Source organism: Ceratotherium simum, chromosome 16, assembly GCF_057802395.1.
Source record: "Ceratotherium simum simum isolate JZ-2026a chromosome 16, ASM5780239v1, whole genome shotgun sequence".
Lineage (NCBI taxonomy): Eukaryota > Metazoa > Chordata > Mammalia > Perissodactyla > Rhinocerotidae > Ceratotherium > Ceratotherium simum.
The window spans coordinates 32,248,986-32,268,480 of record NC_141915.1 but is presented as its reverse complement, the minus strand read 5'-3'; the positions used below and the strand labels follow the sequence as shown (position 1 = coordinate 32,268,480).

The 19,495-nt window shown below is 36.2% G+C and overlaps 1 protein-coding gene across 8 annotated transcripts in view; it reads left to right on the top strand.

The window, feature by feature from the left end:
* The window catches only part of STXBP4 (syntaxin binding protein 4), a 157,752-nt gene that overhangs the window by 64,010 nt on the left and 74,247 nt on the right, over positions 1-19,495 (top strand). The window lies entirely within an intron of this gene.

Here is a 19,495-nt window from a genome sequence, read left to right as displayed (position 1 = left end):
AAACTAAAATAAATGAATCCATTTGTGTTTCAAATGAATACCATGACCATACTAAAGGAAAACAAAAGCACCAATTCAAGTAACTTGTGAATACGGTATTTATGTTCAGTGTATGACAGGTTGGGGTTGAGTTGGAAAAGAATTGCAAACAAACCCCAAACCTTTGTTAGTATGTTTTGTTGTTTTGTTTTGTAGTTGTTTTAGAGGTATGATCAAAGCAATTCTGAAACAATTTTAAGATGTATTATAGGACTCAGCAAATGTGTTGATTGTCGTTGAGCACCAGAATCTCAATGAAAAAGCAAAGACATACAAAACAGAATGGAGGAAGTCGAGAAAGAATCCTGTGGGGTGGACTAGAATTGGAGGTATCATTGTGAAAGCATCATTTCTAAAATATATATGTGTATGTGCATGTGCACATGGATATATGTATGTATGTGTGTGTATATATTTGTGTGAATGTGATGTGTGTGTATATGTGTGTGTATGTATATATGTATGCCTACCTCTGTCAGCTGGAAGAGCCAAGAGGCAGACACCCCAATAACAATGAGCATATAGCATATCTAAGTGCCCACATACCATTCCCTACTAAAAGGAACCCAGGCTTCTTGGAGAAATAACTGATTTCAGGGCTGGGTAAGGATAAGTACAAGATGAGCCTGGAACAAGTTATGCCAGAAAATAAGGAAGTGCTCAAAATGACGAGAACATGTCACAGGAACCAGCTTGAAGGGGCTCCCACTGGCCAAATCTGGAAGTACTTGAGCACCAAAATAATTAAATACAGTAATGAATTACAAACCATTGAAAAAATAGTAATTCATGAGTCCATGCCACTAGTAAATAGATTAATTAATGGGGAGAAAGGAGGGCTCTTGCTCCTTATAGACTGTTGAGTGCTGACTGGTAACTACAGAGAGGCTGCCAGATTTAGGAAATCAGCATTTTGCATCTGTTTTAGTAAAGACTGGATCAGACTAGAATCATCAAATGCTAAGTCTAGGGAGAAATTTTGATGAAGAGCAGAATATTTACATATTTACATGGTTGTAAAGTAGCTCTCTATAAACTGCTTATTAATTGCAAGGGGAAAAATTGTAATTATACAGTAGTGAAATCAGACAACTCCTTGACTGGTGCTAAAAATTGACATTACCAGTGAAGAACAGATGGATATGTGTGCCTCCAAATGTGACACCTTGAAAAGGACACAACATCACCTATGTAGTATTATGGCTGACAATGTATAAACCTGCATCTGGCCATGAGGAAGCATCAGATAAACCCAAAATGAGGGACAGTTTTATTTTTTAAAAAAGAGGTGTGGGGGGGGGAGATATGTGTGTGAGAGAGAGAGAGAGAATGGGTTGTATTCTTCAGAAATGTCAATGCCATAAAAAAAGAGAAGAAGAAAGATGATAAAAGATTCCAGATTAAAAGAGGCTCAAGAGACATGAAAACTAAATACAGTACTGACCCTAGCCTGGATCCTGCGCTGGAAGAGGGAAGATACTGTAAAGGATGTTATTGGGTCAGTGGACAGAGTTGCAATACAGATAGCAGATTAGATAAAAATATTGAATCATTGTTAAATATCCTAAACATGATAACCATTCTATGGTTATATAAGAGAATATTCTTCTACTTAGGAAATACTGAAGTTTTTAGGGGTAAAGAGTCATGATGTATGTAATTTACCCTCAAATGGTTAAGAAAAAAATTGTCTGTGTGTGTGTGTATTTATATATCTATGTAGGTTTTATATATAGATACATATTTATATGTGTACATTTATGTGTGTGTGTGTGTGTGTGTATATATATATATATATATGAGACAGATTGAGAATATGCAAAATCTCAGCAACAACAACCTCTAAATATCAGTGGCTTATAAGAATACTTTATTTCTCACTCATGTACACATTCGCAAAGGGTGAATCTGTGAATTAGGTAAATCTGGGCGAAAGGTATGAGGATGTCCTTTGTACTATTCCTATTCTTGCAACTCTTCTGTATATTTGAAATTATTTCCAAATAAAAAGTGTTTAACAGTCCTCTATTTTTTGGGCAATTTTTGGACCCCCCATTTTATTAAGTATTTTTGTACTTTGGTGGATATGCCTTTTTAGTTATGTATCTTCAATACTTGATCAGTTTGTATGATCAGGCCTTTTACATTTTCGTGTTTCTTTGCATCCTGAAAGTGGACATTTATAAATCTTCTTTGTTAATTTTTACGTGTAGAATAAATTAGAAGGTGGAGTTTTTTCTACATTTAATTAAGATGTTCTTTTCTCCTAAATGCTTGGAACTTAAAAACTTTAGAGTATCAAGCATACTTGATGAAATAATAATTACATTAAGGGTTGATTAAGACATGAAGCTAAAGAAAAATAACAGTTTTGCTTTCTTTTTCTAGCAATACCTACCTTTTCCACATGAGGCCCTCCTGTATTTATTTCTCTGAATGGATTAGTTTCTGTTATTAAGGAAGGTCAAGTCTGCATGAATAAATAATCTAAGACTACTCTGTATCAGAATTTAATAAGAATCGGTAGGAAAAAATGGGACATAGATGAAAAAAATAAACAGGAGAAAGAATCTTGCATGATGAAAGGTGAATTGGCATAAAGAATAGTGTAGTAAATAATGAGCTTTGGAATTAGACTGAGTAGGTTTATACCCTGACCCGGCCTCTTGCTTGCTTTTGACCTTAAGCAAATTAATTCACCTTTCTAAGACTCAGTCTCCTCATCTGTAAAATGAGTTTGATAATAGGATCCCTCACAAGAGTGTAAGAAATCTTAAGTAAGGTAATATGCATAGTGTAAATGTATACAGCACATAGTACTCACTCCACAAATGTTAACTATTATGGTCATTATTGTAAACAATAGAAGAAATATTAGGTGCTGAGAAAGAGGTGGAAATGATTTGTTTTAACCATTCAATAGAAGAAGAAATCCTCATTCTCGCTGAGGGGATAAGGAGACTTTTTATAGAGAAGGTGACACATGAACTGGACTAGACATAGAAAGGGAAGAGCATTCCAGGCAGAAGATACAGCATGAAAATCATAGTATGAAAGGAAAAGTCTTGTCTTTAGAGTCAAAATAGGCCCTCTTTTTGTATGCCTGCTTTACTGTTATTTGTTAATATGTTTGTGTCTTCAAATGTGATAATATCTGTCTTATAATTTGTTCATAGGACTTGAGATTTGAGCCGAAAACTGTCAGGAATATAGTAGTTTCCTAAAAAGTAATAGTTTTGATTCGTGTTATTTTATTGTCATCTTCTTCATCATCATTATCATTATTAAAGGCCCAGGAACATAAGGGAAACGTGGACAGATGAAAGTGTTAGGAAATGACATTTGGGGGGATGTTGAGGGCGAAACACATAGGCACTTGAATACCAATCTGAGAGTTTAGACAGTGGACTGCCATTGAAGGTATTTGACGAAGGAAAACAATGATCAGTTTGCTCCACCCATAATCTGACCCCCCGCTTTCCTTCATACTCCACATCTGACTTGTTGGTCCTGCTTTTAAAATATTGCAGAACTTGACCACTTTTTTCACCACTTCCATCACTGGTCTAAGCCACTGTCACCTGCTACCTGTGTTGCAGTTATAGCTTCCTACCAGATCACCCTGTTTTACCTTTGCCCCACTGCTGTAACAGTCTAATCTGAACACAGCAGCCGGAAATATCCTTCTAAAGCTTGTTAGAACTCTCTGAGACTTTCCACCCACTCAGAGTAAAAGCCAGAATCTCACAAGTAGAAGCCTACAAGTAAATGTCAGAGCCTGCAGAGCCTACTTCATCCCACACTCCTCTTACCCCAGTGACTTCATCTCCTACCACTCTTTCCTCTCCCCTCCACTCCCCTACTAGTTCTCCAGCCCCTCTGATCTCCCTGCACCGTCACCCAACAACGCTCCAACATCACTGTGTGTGGAGAAGCTTTCTGGTATGACTGTTTTCTTACACATTACATACTTGTGTTTTTGTCCTTTATCTGTATCCCCCAACTAGAGAGCAAGCTTCATGAGGGCAGCTGTCTTTGGTTTGTCCTCTGATTTATCTTAGAACAATAACACAGAGTAGGTACTCAGTAAATATTTGATCAATGAGTGAAGAATATCTATACTTTAAGAAGAGTAATCTGACAGCAGGTTGGGAAGTAACAGAAGATCAGTTAAGGATCTTTTGTAATAGTCTAGACCAGCACAGTCCAATAGAAATGTAATGAAACCCACCAATGTATTGTTAATTTTCTAGTAGCCACATTTTTAAAAAGTGAAAAGAAACAAGTAAAATTATTTAAAATATATTTAATTTAGTCTAATATATTTAAAATATCATTTTAACATGCAATAATATTAAAAATTCATTAGTGAGTTATTTTTACATTCTTTTTTCATACTGTACCTTTGAAGTCCAGTATTATTTTACACTTACGGCACATCTTAATTTGTGCACTAAGTTTCCATTGGAAATGCTGGACCTTGTTTAGATTTAACAGGAGTTTAGAGTTGAACAAGTAGATTCATAAACCCAAATGTTCCAGACATACTTAAAAAGTTTCCAGTAACTGAATTGAATACCAAAAATCTTTTTCTTTTAATATTTACATCCATATTGACAAAACTATTTCGTATTTTTTAGAAGACTTTGTCTTTGAAGCAAAATCATTTCAAAACTATATCTTTTCAAGTTAAGTATACCACTGATTCTTTTCAACTCAACATTAACTTCAAATTCAAAGGATTATTGCATATATTTAAAGCAACTCTAAATGTATCAATATCAACCAAGCATACTCTAATTTTTTTAAGCTTTTGTAGCTAATTTATATAATACTATCAGTAATTAAAATCTACCTATTGATTTATGGTAGAAAAATATGTAAAATCATTATTATTGGTTTATATTATGAGAAGTTTCCATGTCAGTATAAATTCTTATACTTGTCCAGCTTCACAGATAAGCTTTCCCTTTCCTTGGAGCTTCAGATTTAGCTCATTCATGTGCAACGTGATGTCAATGAGAAAATGTAAATTACATTGTCATTTTTTTGTCTTTGATTATTGAATTTTAGGCAAGTATGCCTTTTGTTTTAAGAAAATCTTGAATTGGAGTTAAAAGTACAGTAAATCTTTGTAAAACTCTTCCCCAACTCAGCCAAAGAACATTGGCAAGAAACACAGGACGGTTAAATTCATTGTCTTCTAAGCTAGTGAAGATTCATAGAATTTGCACATTTATACTAAACAATGTTGACAACTGTATCCATGAAATTTTTCACACATTCAGCCTCAAAAAACTGAGCACAGATATTTTCAATATGTATCGTATAGTGGAATGAAACAATAGAGAAAATCAGTCTCTTTTTTGAAAATGTCAATAAATCTGAATTTTTGATTTGACATAGCTGGAGCACCATCTATTATGATAAAAACATTTCTTCATTATCCAACTGAAACTCTTTGAAAGATGTAAAAGAGTTAAAAATATCTATACCACAAGTTTGATTTTTTTAGGCTGCAAATTGTCAACTTTTTGTCATAAATTTGGAAGTGCTTTAAGACAGTACATGCCTGACATATGAATTGGGTAGTGTCTCCTGTATCACATGCTCACCTAAAGCTGAAGAAAGGGACTTGTAGTTTTTCAAATTTGAATTAATTGATCATTGATATTGCTAGAAAGTTCTTGTATTCTGTAGGCATTTGTTTTGTGACTTAATTGATTTTGTGACTTAATTTTTTATAAAATATCTCTTCTAGTCCTTTATCATGACTGAAATTACCATCTCGATCTAAAAATGGTTTTCTCTTTTGTGTAAAAATCCAAGCCATTTTATGGCTGGCCAGAGTTATAAATGTGGAACATTTACATTTGATTTCAGGTAACTAGTTTTATTTGTTCTCGTTTGACTGTTCAGAGAAAACTTCTTAACAAATTCACCATGCAGTTGCAAAAACGTCTCTTAATATTGCTCACTTTTTATATGTTTAAAAATTTTTTTTCACAACAGCAGCTTTGTAAATTGCTATTACATTGATCGTGAAATTTGCAACATACCTTCTTCTAGTCTCTTTTTATTGTCCTGGTTATATTTCTAGCTAATTTACCTCTACTTTATTCTGTATCAGTAATATGTCTTCATTTTAAATTTAAAAATTTTCCCATATATACTTTTTTAAATAGAAAAAATAATTTAATTATATTCTAATAAAAATAAATGTTTTAAATACCACTTTTGATTTACATACATATTACTGTAACTCGTCCTGTTGCATAAAATATTGAGATAAACACGCTATTACATTGGTGTGTAAAAAAAAATGAAAGTAATTCATTGACAGTAACCAGATCAGTTATGTCTGATACTACTCAAGTGACTCACATGCCTGTTTAACACTACAATGCAACAATAATATCTTAAATAATGCAGTGATTAAAGTGAAATATAGTTCTGCCGAAACAATATAGTTGTATAATGGAAAAATATTTTATACTTCTTAAGTTTTTAAACTTAAATGCAAACTAATTAAAATTAAATGAAATTAAAAATTCAGTTCTTCAGTTGACTAGCTATATTCCAGTTGCTCAATAGCCACATATAGCTAGTGGCTACCACACTGGACAGCGCAGATTTAGAACTGTACATCCTTGCTACCCAAAAAGTGATCCAGGGCCAGCAGTGTCAGCAACACCTGGAACTTAGTGCCACACTAGACCTACTGAATCAGAATCTGTTTTTAACAAGTCCTCAGGTGAGTCGTATGCACCTTAAAATTTGAGAAGCACTTGTCCTGATAATAAGCAAGGGAAGATTTAACTGGGTAGTGGCAATGGAAATATACGAAAGGGGGTCTGTGTAAAAGATGAGTATAAAGTAAACCAAACTTAATGATAGAATGTGCAGTAATAGTCAGAGCAATCAAGACTTTGTAATTTGGTGATTGAGATGCTGCTATGATGCAATTAACAAAATAGGAGAAATGAGATTAAGAGTAAAGATATTTTCATTTATAGTAGTATTTAATGTGTATTTTCCAGTTTTAGCAAAAAATAATTAAAAACGTATGTATATGTTTGTATATGCAAACCCGCATGCATACATACATACTGGCACAGTTATTCATTTCAGAAACACATACTTGCAATAAAAAATATACTACCCAGGGGCCGGCCCCGTGGCTTGGCAGTTAAGTGCGCGCGCTCTGCTGCTGGCAGCCTGGGTTCGGATCCCGGGCGCACACCGACACACCGCTTCTCGGGCCATGCTGGGGCTGCGTCCACATGCAGCAGCTGGAAGGATGTGCAACTATGACATACAGCTATCTACTGGGGCTTTGGGGGAAAAATAAATAAATAAAATTATAAAAAAAATATATATATATACACACTACCCAAATCAACCCTAAAACTTTCCATTTTTTTAGTATATTGACTGTGCATACCATTCAGCTTCTATTATGTATATAGAATGATATTATTCTGTTTAAGGGGGTTTCAGTGATATAGACTTACTGTTAATGAGAGTTCCTGTGCTTTAGTGAAAATACTAAAACTCCATTTTTCCAAGGATTAATTTCTTTTTTCACAATTAGCAAAAGAGTCTTTAAAAATTGCAAAAATTTTTAAAAACCAGAAACTTGAGTTGTATTAAATTTGGCAGTTTCTTCCCCTTTTTTGGTATCCTTTTGAAGATCTTGACATGAAATCAGTTCAGTACTAATAATTACACCCTATAAATCCTTGAAATACATAGGTAACCTAATTATTAAAACACTACTAGATTGATTTTCCATTTGTTTTACAATGATGGTTACCGGTTGCTTCCAAGGGGAGTAGAGAACACAATTTATTCTCTCACTTATAAACTTTTCATTCAATTATGTGAGACAGTGGCCTGATCCTAGAAACAGAATAATCTCCCTTTTTGAAAACACGTTAGCCATTTTAAATTATGGAGATTAGTTTACCTTTAGTGTAATGACTCAAAAAGAAAGCAATGAAGAACTAAAAGAGAGGGAAAAAGGAAGAGAGGGAGAATAAGAAAAAGGAAGGGAGAGGGAAGAAAGATATAAATAAAAAGGAAATAACAAGCTATGAAGGGATCCTTTTTCACCAGAAGGATCAGGTACATTGTTTTTTTCAACCAGGGATAGCTACCAGAATACTTACTCACTGTTTTTTAAGTGAACTGTACTGTTCTCTAAAATCTAAGTATTTTTGACGAGTTTTTATGCCTTTCAGAATAACCCAATGTTTAAAATCATGAGGGTAATTTCCCATGAAATTATACTTCATGTTATTTTTTTCCTTCAAGTTCTAACAACTTTTAACAGGCATGGGCCGTTCTTCGAGCAACTTCCTTTGATCAACAACTTTCCAAAACCTACTTTCACACTTAGGTTGTTTTTCAGGTTTCTTTCAGCATAGCATTATGACCTACGGCAGCAATGAATTGGTGAACAATCCAAAGCCAAAATATTTAGCTTGTCTGAACCAGTCTTTGCCCTAAAGAAACATGGGAAATTGTTCATTTGGCAACTTCTCTAGGTTCAGATAAGCCCAGTGGTAGTTGGCCTCACCTGTGCAAAGGCTGGATCGAATGCTTGAGGAGAGTATGAAGTCTAAGGCAGAAGTGAAAGGTCAAATCGGCACAGGATTCTCTGTGGACAGTTGAGGTTGAACGTGAGCTTGGTTACAGCTGGTGCAGCTGACATGTGAGCTGTCTTGGTTTATGGATGAAGCAACATAGGAAACTTTAAGAACAGATTAAATATATCTCTAAAAGGAACAACAATAATATGTGATTACTAAAGAAGTATTCACATTTTCACACTTTTAGAGATTGTGTTCCTTTGTGCATTTATTACAGAAACAGCAAAGCCTCTAATTTTTAGGATAGATATGAGTTCCCATGCCCTTTTTATTCATTTTTAGTGATTTGAACTTTTTATTGTATTTCAGCATAGCATTAGTAGTATTCTAAGATGCCAATCTCATCTTTAGAAGGAAAAAGAAGAAAAATACACATATTTGATTTGTCAGTCTTTTCTGTTCTAAAAGGGTACTATAGTAAAACGTCCCTATGTTTCCATTTCAGATGGTCACTGGTGACCTCAGAATGTCAACTTTTCTATTAAAAACCCTCTTTACAAGGATCCCTCATGCTGCTGTTTTACAGCCACAGCCACCTCCTTCCATCCTCCACTCCCCTAACAGCTGGCAACCGCAAATTTCTTCTCTATCTCTATAATTTTGTCATTTCAAGAGTGTTCTATAAATATTATCATACAGTTTGCCACTTTTTGGGCTTGGCTTTTTTCACCCAACGTAATTCCCTTGGGATCCATCCGAGTTGTTGAATATATCTGCAACTTTTTCCTTTTTATTGCTGAGTGCAGATAAAACTGGTGCTATCTGATTAAGGTGGTGAATTGTATCACTGAAGTTTCCTAGTTGTGATATTCTACTATAGTAATGCAAGGTGGAACTGAGGAAGACTGAGTGAAGAGCACAGGGGACCCCTCTGCATTATTTCTTACAACTGTGTGAAATCTACAGTTACCTTTAAGTGATTTTTAAAAAGCAAAAATAAAAAACTTCTTTGAAAAAAGAAATTATAAAGTTCTTGTAATGAACAGCAATCTGAGTGGAGAAACTTATGAAGCAAACTTGGCCTTATTTTTCAATATTAATTGCCTTTTTGTGAAAAAAAATATACCTGTCTATTCTCTAACATTAGACTTTGCCCGAGAAACTGCCTAACTTGTAGACAGCTTGCTTGGAAAAGGAGCACACGGACAGACAGCCCAGTTGGCATTCCTGTTTGCGCAGACACCGACCGTACCTAGTGATTCACTGCGGGTGAATGTAGCGTTCTAAGCAAGCGTTGGCAAAGATGCCTGTTTCAGAATCCCCATTTCCAAATAGTTGTTTCTTTTTAATGTAGAAAAGTTCTTACCATCTTAAGAATTCTGAGAGAAATTTTATTATCCTGTTGATACTACAGAACCCATTTTAATTGTGTTAGATTAATTAGAATCACAGAATTTTTATGTTGGAGAATTTGGCAGGGAAGTTATCTTATTCTTCATAGAAACCTTCCAGTCCATTTGATTACAGTATTTTCTGTAGTCACTTGGCTTAGTTAGAACTGATGTTAGGGGGCCAGCCCCGTGGCGTAGCGGTTAAGGGCTCGCGCTCCGCTACTGGCAGCCCAGGTTCGGACCCCCGGGCGCGCACCGACACACTGCCTCTCCGGCCATGCTGAGGCCGCATCCCACATGCAGCAACTAGAATGATATCCAACTATGACATACAACTATATACTGGGGCTTTGTGGGAAAAAAGGAGGAGGATTGGCAATAGATGGTAGCTCAGAGCCGGTCTTCCTCAGCAAAAAGAGGAGGATTAGCATGGATGTTAGCTCAGGGCTGACCTTCCTCACAAAAAAAAAAAAAAAAAAAAGAACTGATGTTAGGGTTCTGGGCTCCATAGTGTGAGCCACTTATTTTCTGGCTGATCAGGGACCACATTCGGCATTCTTTTCATCTATTGTTTCACACATGCCCGTAGTAACTTATAAGGGAGACTTGGCAAGGAAATTTAAGAAACATTTATTAAATGCTCTTTTTATCTGGATGCACTCTGAAAGCTAGACATACTCTCTGCACAGAGCTCTCAATCTAGTAAGAAAAAAGAAAAATAGAACAAAACCATCACTTCCTAGAAAGCATTTCAGAATAGGTGCCCTGTAGCTGGGGAGTTTTCAGAGGTGTGTTTGTGCACTAAGGTGGCTTAACTCCCTGTAATTTTCCTTATTTAACTAAAAACAAACAAATAGAAATCTCTCAAATTCCATTAGTCAGTTGCTAAGAGAGCACCTTTCAGGGTGTATTTTAAACTTCAGTGTAGATGCCAAACATTTCATGTTTCTAAATGTTAGAGCAATATATATTAATTTGGCTGACAAACTAGTAAATTTCACCCAAGGAGGAAGTAGTGATAAGGCGGTTGATACTATAAAACTCTTATCTTGGCAGTTTACTATGTGAGAACCACTTTCAGTGCTCATGCTTCTTTATGGGCCTCATGACATTGTGCTAGATGATTTATTCACAAACTATTTTAGAGTTAAAAACAAGACTTCTCTAGTCGTACGTAACCCTATGTAAATAAATCACCCTATTTGAAAATATTGTACTTTGATTCATTGTCATTCATGCTAGATACCAAAGATTGTCTATGACCATGGGTTTCAAATTAAATTGTGAATCCCATCACAATTCTTCAGTATTGAAGGCAGCTCATTTTCTGATATGATTGCTAGTGACGTTCTGTCCCTCCTGACCATACGTGCCCCTTATGTTATCTGTATCCCTTCCCATATCCTGCTTTTTCTTCTTCACTTCTCTTGTATTCTTAGTCAATAACTGTTTTCTCCTTTTTCTCACATCATCTTATAAAATCTCTTTACATTGTAGTTATTAACCCTATTTCTACCAAATCTCTTGCAGATATTTCCCCATATATAGAAATTGCCTTTCTAATTTTTTCAAAGTTTTTAAAACACAGGTGTTTTTGTGTTGTCAAATCTTTTTCTTTGTGATTTCTCCTTTTTTTAAACTTTTTTAAAGTTCACTTCTAGCCAGATTTCAGATACCTATTTACCTGGGTTTCCTCCCATGTCTGTCTTTATTTAACCCATCTAAGAAATTATTTTGTTTGGTATATGGTGTGAGATGAGGATCTATGCTTTACACTTTTTTTCCCCAAATAGTTTGTTGTCACAACCACTCATTGTTTTGCGGTATCTCCATTATGGTAGATTAAATTCTTATATATTCTAGGGTCTGTTTGGGGCTATCTGATGTTTCCAGTTGCTTTGTCAATACATATTTATTGGGTGCATGTATGTTTTACCTAGCTGTTCTTTGGCCACTACCAACTATTATAGCTTTATTTATGCCTTAAATCCTTCGGCCATGTCCTACCTTGTTTCTTTCTTTCTTGTTGTTATTATTGTTGTTTTTCAAAATTTGCTTACCAGTTCTGACTGATTTTTTTCTTCCAAATCGACTTAAGAATCTTGTTATACCTAGATTCAATTTTGGAACTCCTGGTTAAGTTCCTCCAAAACAAACAAAATTTGATAAAATTTTGACTCTGGTTGAATTAAACCTCTAAATGTTAGTTTAGAGGGAATACATTTCTGTTTTGAAGCCAGATCTCCCTTAAACCCCAAACTTCACATGAATTCTAAATATTTAATAGCTGAGAAAGTAGCCTTTGAGCTATACCAGGTTTTGATGAACAGGGTTTAAAATCCCATTATGAAAGGAAATTTCCAGTACGTAGATGTCCCCTTTTGGTATTTGTAACCAGAATTGGAGAAGTAGGAAAATATGTTTTTTTTTTATGTCAACCTTCACTGAATCAGAAAATACGTGTTCAGCGTTAAATATATTGTCAAAACAGGGTTTAACTAATTAATATTTATATTGTGAACAAGTTCACATCATAAAATTTATCGGATAGATGTACTGTGTGTCTGTCTTTGATTAGGGACTTCTGTTTATAAACAGAGATTGAAAATTGTTTCTTTGATTTTCTTTGATGTTCAGAGGCACAACTCAATTTTGCACCTTTTGGAGAATGAGGCAGCTGCAGGTAAAGAGGTTGACAGCTCTTGGGAGGGTTAATTAGAGCTAATTATAATTTGATTGACCTGCTTTTCCTCCAAAAAGCTTAACCAAATCTTCCTTTGCAAAGTGAGGATTTTGCTTTTTCATGCAAACTAAAAAAATCTTTGTTTCTTGGATTTACAAATATCTATCATTTTTACATGCTTTACAAAGAAGTCATCACATAAATCATAGAATCAGGGATATGGGTGAGGTTGGAAAGGACCTTCAAGATTATATGGTCCTTGAGAACATGTATTATATTAATTTATGATGGAAAATTGTAATTTTTAGGGAAATATAAACTAGTATGCATGACTTCTAAATCTTTAAATTTTTAAAGGTATTTAATAAAAAAACAAGAAATGAAATTGTCAAACACAATAAAGCATAACTGTCCTTTTTTGACCTTGATATTTTCTTCATTCTACTTAGTTTTGATATAATCTCACTTGCTTAATAAATACTATAAAAGGATTTTTGTTTAATTTATATAAAGAGGCTATAATGAAATGATTTGCTTTTCATTATGTGGTATTTTTCATAGCATGATTTATGGTTGTTATTGTAATTATTTAAATGCAATATAGTTCTACTACTATTGCCATAAAATTGAAACCTTTAACGAAGAACTTTCCTATGAAAGCTTCTTACCTAATAGAATTCTCTAAGGCAATTATTATATGTGAAAAACAAAATAGTCGTGTTCACTGTTTGTCAACTCACTTATATCTCATATTTATGTTAAGTGGAGTACCTGTTCATATTATATGGGTTTTTACTCTCAGAGAGTTTGTGTTTTAATTTGGGACATCAAGACCCTTTGACTTTAGAAAGTTAGGTGGTAAAATAATTCTTTTTTATTTTTTTAAAGAACTTTTTTTTTTTTTTTTTTTTTGGTGAGGAAGATTATCCCTGAGCTAACATCTGTTGCCAATCTTCCTCATTTTGCTTGAGGAAGGTTATCCCTGAGCTAACATCTGTGCCAGTCTTCCTCTGTTTTATATATGGGACGCTGCCACAGCATGGCTTGATGAGCATTATGTAGGTCCACTCCCGGCATCTGAACCCACGAACCCCAGGCCACACGAACTTAACCACTACACCACCAGGCTGGCCCAAAATATTTAATATTTTAATGACAGTTCAAGATAGTAGTAGGAGACATTAAGTAGTGTGTGATTAATTACAGAAAACAGATATTATAAAAGATAAAAGGAGGGAAAAATCATTGTAAGCTGAAGTGATCTGGAAAGATTAGAGAAGGTAAAATCTGAAGTAGATTTTAAAGGATAGGTGAGAACTGGATGAAGAATAAAGGGGAAAATTGATACACCTAGTGGAAGGAATAATGTCCTCAAAAGCATCTTGGAGGTGGGAGAGTTTAGTCTGGGAAATTTGATAAGTTAATGTACTTGGATATGGCAATCATGTCAGAGAGTCAAATGTGCTAAGGCTGGAAAGATTGATTTGGAACAAGTAGTGGAGAACCTTGAAGTATGGAGATTGAGGATGTGTTTTATCATGTGCCATTTTATCACATACTGTGTACTTAGGTTTGTTACCTAAGGTGTAATTGAGCAATATTTCAGGAAAATTGATCCTTTGGAAGTGTGCAGAATACATTACAGTGGAGAATACAGTAGGCAGGGTGATCGCTTACGTGATTTTCATAGTACCTACGTGTGAGCTGATAAAGATATGAATCAGTAATATGGTGGTAAGAAAGGAAACTAAGGAATGGCTGCAAATACATCGTAAATGAAGACTTCATAGTGCTTAATAACTGGTTACGTCAGGAGGTGGAGTAGTGAACTGGGTGCATGCATGAGGGAGGAATAAGGAAAGACAAAGGAGAGAGCACATTTCAGAGGCATATAAAGTTCTCTGGATTAATTTTCTTCCCTGAGTGTGTCCATGCTTAAGGGATGAGTTGTAGATTCATTCATGAATATCTGCAAATTATTTTGAGATCATCCATTGAGAAGAATATTATATGTTTTCATAAATGTTTTAATAAATCCGATATATAAGTTAGGGAAACTAGATATAACTAGCTTTTAAACACTTTTCCTTCAACAGCCCTCTTCCTGTAGTAACCCTTAATCTTTTTCACAAGCTGTAAGGGGACCAAGACCAAGAAAGGTTTTCCAATGAGTGGATGTAGGAAGCTGATAAGAGAGGTATTCTTTTGGGCTTGGTAGCATAGTAAGTTACATTACACCAAAACATATATCTCTTTGCAGTCTGATTTTTCTCCTGTCAGCCATTGACATTTTGAAAGATTTACTGATTAGCTTAAAAACTACCGAACTTCTAAGATTAGTGATGTGGATGTGGTAGCCTAATTACAAGTGTGAAACTGCAGCTAGTGCTTTTCCTTCTACTTAAGGGAGTGTTACGACTCATACCTAGGGAAGAAACGGTTTTACATACTGTTGCTAACATCAAAAAAGACGTGTGCACATTATGTTTCCAAACAACTTCTCTCAAGTTCAATAACTGGTATTACTGAGTGCCTCAGGAAAGCCCTTAATAAATTGTCTAGTCTACCTCTCTAATCACAGAGGTGATTTGGTATATTTTCCAAAAGCAGTAAAGAGGAATGAGAAAAAACTGTACCCAGACCTATAATCGTTTCTTTAACCCTCTTGTGAGAGTTGTTTTGACCTTATAAAGTAAGTGTTGTTATTTCCCGTTATACAGATGAGCAAACTGAGTCTTAGAGAATTACACAGCCAGAAAATGAAAAAAATCACAGATCTGAGATTCTGACCTAGGTATAGCTCATCTCACACTCATGTTTTTAATTCTATATCATGTTGCCTTGTGAGGGAAAAGTGCTGTATGTGGAAAAACATACAGCATATTGTGTTTTCTTCTGAGCTTATACTGCCCTTTATGTGAGTTTATAATGCCCTTTGTCTCAACACAATCACATAGCTAAGTTCAAAGTATTTGTAGCCTACGAAGATTTTCATTAGTTTGAATTATATTTTCAAAGAATAATTTGGTCTCATCTTCCATGAAGCTTCATTGTGAAATTGTGGGGTGGAAAATCCTCATTTTACACTGGGGCAATATGAGTTGAAGGCATTTCCTCAGTGTCACCAAAAAAAAGTTAAGTCAGAGATTTGACTTCATACCTCACGATTCCCTTCCAGTATATTTGCTCATACTGCTTAGTATTAAAAAGCATAACGCTTATGTCAATTTTTCTGATTCACTATTACATCTTAGTTTCTCATTTATTTTCTAACTTTCTAAACTGAATTAATGTTTACCTAATACGAAGTAACCAGTGAACTGGCTGCAGCATTTACCCTGACAGGATTTCAGGCTCATGGTGAAGGACTGGGAAAATTCTGCCTCAATTGTTACTGACATAGGAGGCTTTACAGTTATTTGTTAGAAGATGGCCCAGGAGGAAAAGAAGAAATGGATTTGTGTGATCCTGTGTTGCTAAATACAGCACACTGCTGCTGTCTTTTCTTACTGCTTCCTCTAAGACTCATCATTTCAATGCACTAATCTTTTAAACAGCCATTCAGCGGGAATTGGGCTAGAACTTTGCTAAGGGGTCACATTTACCAACCTGACAGTTATACATTTACAAAAGAAATAGCATGAATTTATTCAGCATCAAAACCTCTTCATCTTTTACCACCCAACTGCATTTCACACTGTATTACCATCAGTGCACTATAATAGCTGTATAAATTCCATCCAGATTCTTCATTTAATTAACTGGCATTCTTTGAACAAAAATAAAAGTGCTGTTTTTATAAAGGAATAAAAGCTGCATGAAGTGAGTGTGAAGGAGACAAATCATCAAATTAGTTATTCTTCATTGCGGCTATGGAGAATTCCCTGCCCGGCCTGTTTCTCTTCAGTGATAATATATTTTTTTCTAGCTTGATTGAATGGAAAGTGGGGAATGGTGTAGCAGCCTCGAATGGGTTTGAGTATATTGTAATGGTCACATCCTAAGCTCATGCAGGGCTGGGCACTGACGATATTGTCATCTGCAACTGATTTTTTTTAGCGTTTTCTGTCGTTGGAGAGAGAGTATGGCACAGTAGCCAAGAGCATGAACTTTGTAACTAGACTGTCTGGATTCAAATCCTAGCTTGGCCACTTATTAGGTTTGTGATTCTGAACAAGTTACTTAACCTTTCTATGCTTCAGTTTCCTACCTATTAAATGAGGATAATAATAGACATACCTCACACAGCAGTGTGCGGATTAACTGAGCTGATCCGTGTAAAACACTTAGAGTAGTACCAGCATATGCAAGCCATTACTTCTTGTATGCACAGCAACAGTCTGCTGTGAAGTTGATCCAGCTGTGACTCTGGTGACCATCGATCACCTGGGCTGAACTGACCCACGTGACTGATGTGGCTAAGTAGATGTCCTTTTATTTCCTCAGATATTTCTTCCTAAAAGTATCCTTTTATAATTTTATTTATTTATTTATTTTTTCCCCCAAAGGCCCAGTAGGTAGTTGTATGTCATAGCTGCACATCCTTCTAGTTGCTGCAGTGGGACGCGGCCTCAGCATGGCCGGAGAAGCGGTGTGTCGGTGCACGCCCGGGATCCCAACCCCGGGCCGCCAGCAGCGGAGCGCGCGCACCCAACCGCTGAGCCACGGGGCCGGCCCAAAATAGTATCCTTTTATTATAAGACAGTTACTTTAAAAAATAAGGAAGTAAAGTTCTTTGAATTTAGGGCACATTCTCCATCCTGCACCTGCGGCCAGATTTCACTTTCTAAAGCACTGTGTTCTCATATTAATTTCTGCTCAGAAGGCTTCAAGACTTCCCAGGGTACGAGGTCCTTGGCTCTCATGACATTTCTACTAGAGCTTGGCCCTTTTGCTCCCTCTCCCCAACCTTTTTTATCCATTGCTCCCCTATGGGAAGCATCTACTCCGGTCAAAATTGATCTAGTGCCATTTCTCGAATGTACCACATTCCTTCTTGTCTCTCTTCATTTGTTGACATTCTTCTTTTTTCTAACATGCCCTACTCTCTTCCCCCACTTATCTAAGTCATACCTAGTGTTCTAAGCTGAGCCGGAAAAGGGAAAGTATCTTTACCCCCCGCTTTGTATTTTTTATCCCATAACGTGATTGTCTGAATGCAGTAGCTGCTAAGTAAATGTTGTTAATGATGATGAACTATTCTGTTAGCTCTACTTTCAAACTATATTTAGAATCTAACCACTTCACACCATCACCACCACTGTCACCCTTGTCCAAGCCACAATTACTTTATGGTTGTCCTCTTCCTCTGCTCCCTGCTCCCCCCACTTGCCGAGCCCCTGCAGTCTGCTATCAACGTGGCAGCAAAAGTAATCCACTTCAACTTTAAGTCAGATCACATCACTTCTCTGCTCAAAACACTCCAATCACTCCCTATCTCATCCTGAGTAAAACCAAAGTCCTTACAGTGGCCTGCAACACCCCTTAAGATCTGCCTGTTCACCCGACCCCATCCCTGCCCTCGCTCCTATTACCACTTTGCCCTCACGGCCTTCTACTCCCTTCCTGTCCCCTACTACTCTTTGCTCTGTCACCCTGGCTTCCTTGCTGTTCTCTGAAGACACAAGGCACAATCCTGTCTCTGGGCCTTCGCACGAACTGTTCCGTCTGCCCAGAAAGCTCCTTCTTGGGACATCTTCCTGCTGCATCCTTCCTGCAGGTCTCTGATGAAATGTCTTCTCAATGAGATCCTCACTGACAGTCCCTAATTTACTGTCTCTCTCCACAAACTGGAGTGTAAATTCTGGGGGAGAAGAGGGAGGATTTTTTGTCTATTGTGGTAGGTTCTCTGTCCTCAGTACCTGAAACAGAACCTTACACATAATGAGTACTTAATAGTTATTGGATGTATGAATGAAAAATTCACCCCTAAAAATATGTGCATATTGCCAACCCTCCCTTCACTTCAAATGTATTTAGGCTCAAACAAATGCAAGTGTTCTATAGTAGCTCTGAGAAAATTGAAATAGCCATAGCTGAATATTAGCCATGGCAATTGGAGCAGAAAGTTCCATTGCAGAGAAAAGAGTTTTCTGCATCAAGTCAAGAAAAAGAAATGGTTTACCGTATAATAACTGCCATGTTAAATTATATTGTGTCCTGGGGGACTGTCACTGACCCAGCACCAAGGCACATTTTGAGAGAGCAAGTGGTATTGGCCACTGCATCCTCTCCCTAAGGTGGAGAGTGTAGCTAGTGTATAGGAGGTTTTGTCATCTAGTGCAGAGCGAAATGGTGAAAAGAGCATTAATGTTGGAGTCAGGCGGACCTGAGTTTAAATTCTTGGCAATACCATGTGTACTTGGACAGGTTATGTAACCTGTCCTAAACTCTGTTTGATTATGTATAAGATGGTTTTTAATAATGCTTTTCTTTCAGTGTTGTTCTAAAGATTAAATGAGAGAAGACACGTGAATCACCTGAGACATAACGCCATGTTTAATAAATGTCTTGTGAGCATGACATCCTATGGAAGTAGCTATATATTTTGCTACTGAATTCTACCTTTTGCCTTAAATCAAAAGGGAGAAGTAGCAGTTAGACTGATGTCTAGGAGTAAGCATTGGCTCCTGGGGCTTGGACCACAGAGAAGCCCCACAACCCTATAAATCTCTCAGCAGTATCTGATGAAGGCACAAGAGCATTCCTAGAACATGAGCCCAACCACCTACTTGCGTTTTGAGGAAGTCTACTCTTTGTATCTTTTGAACCAATTCTTATTTTTCTAT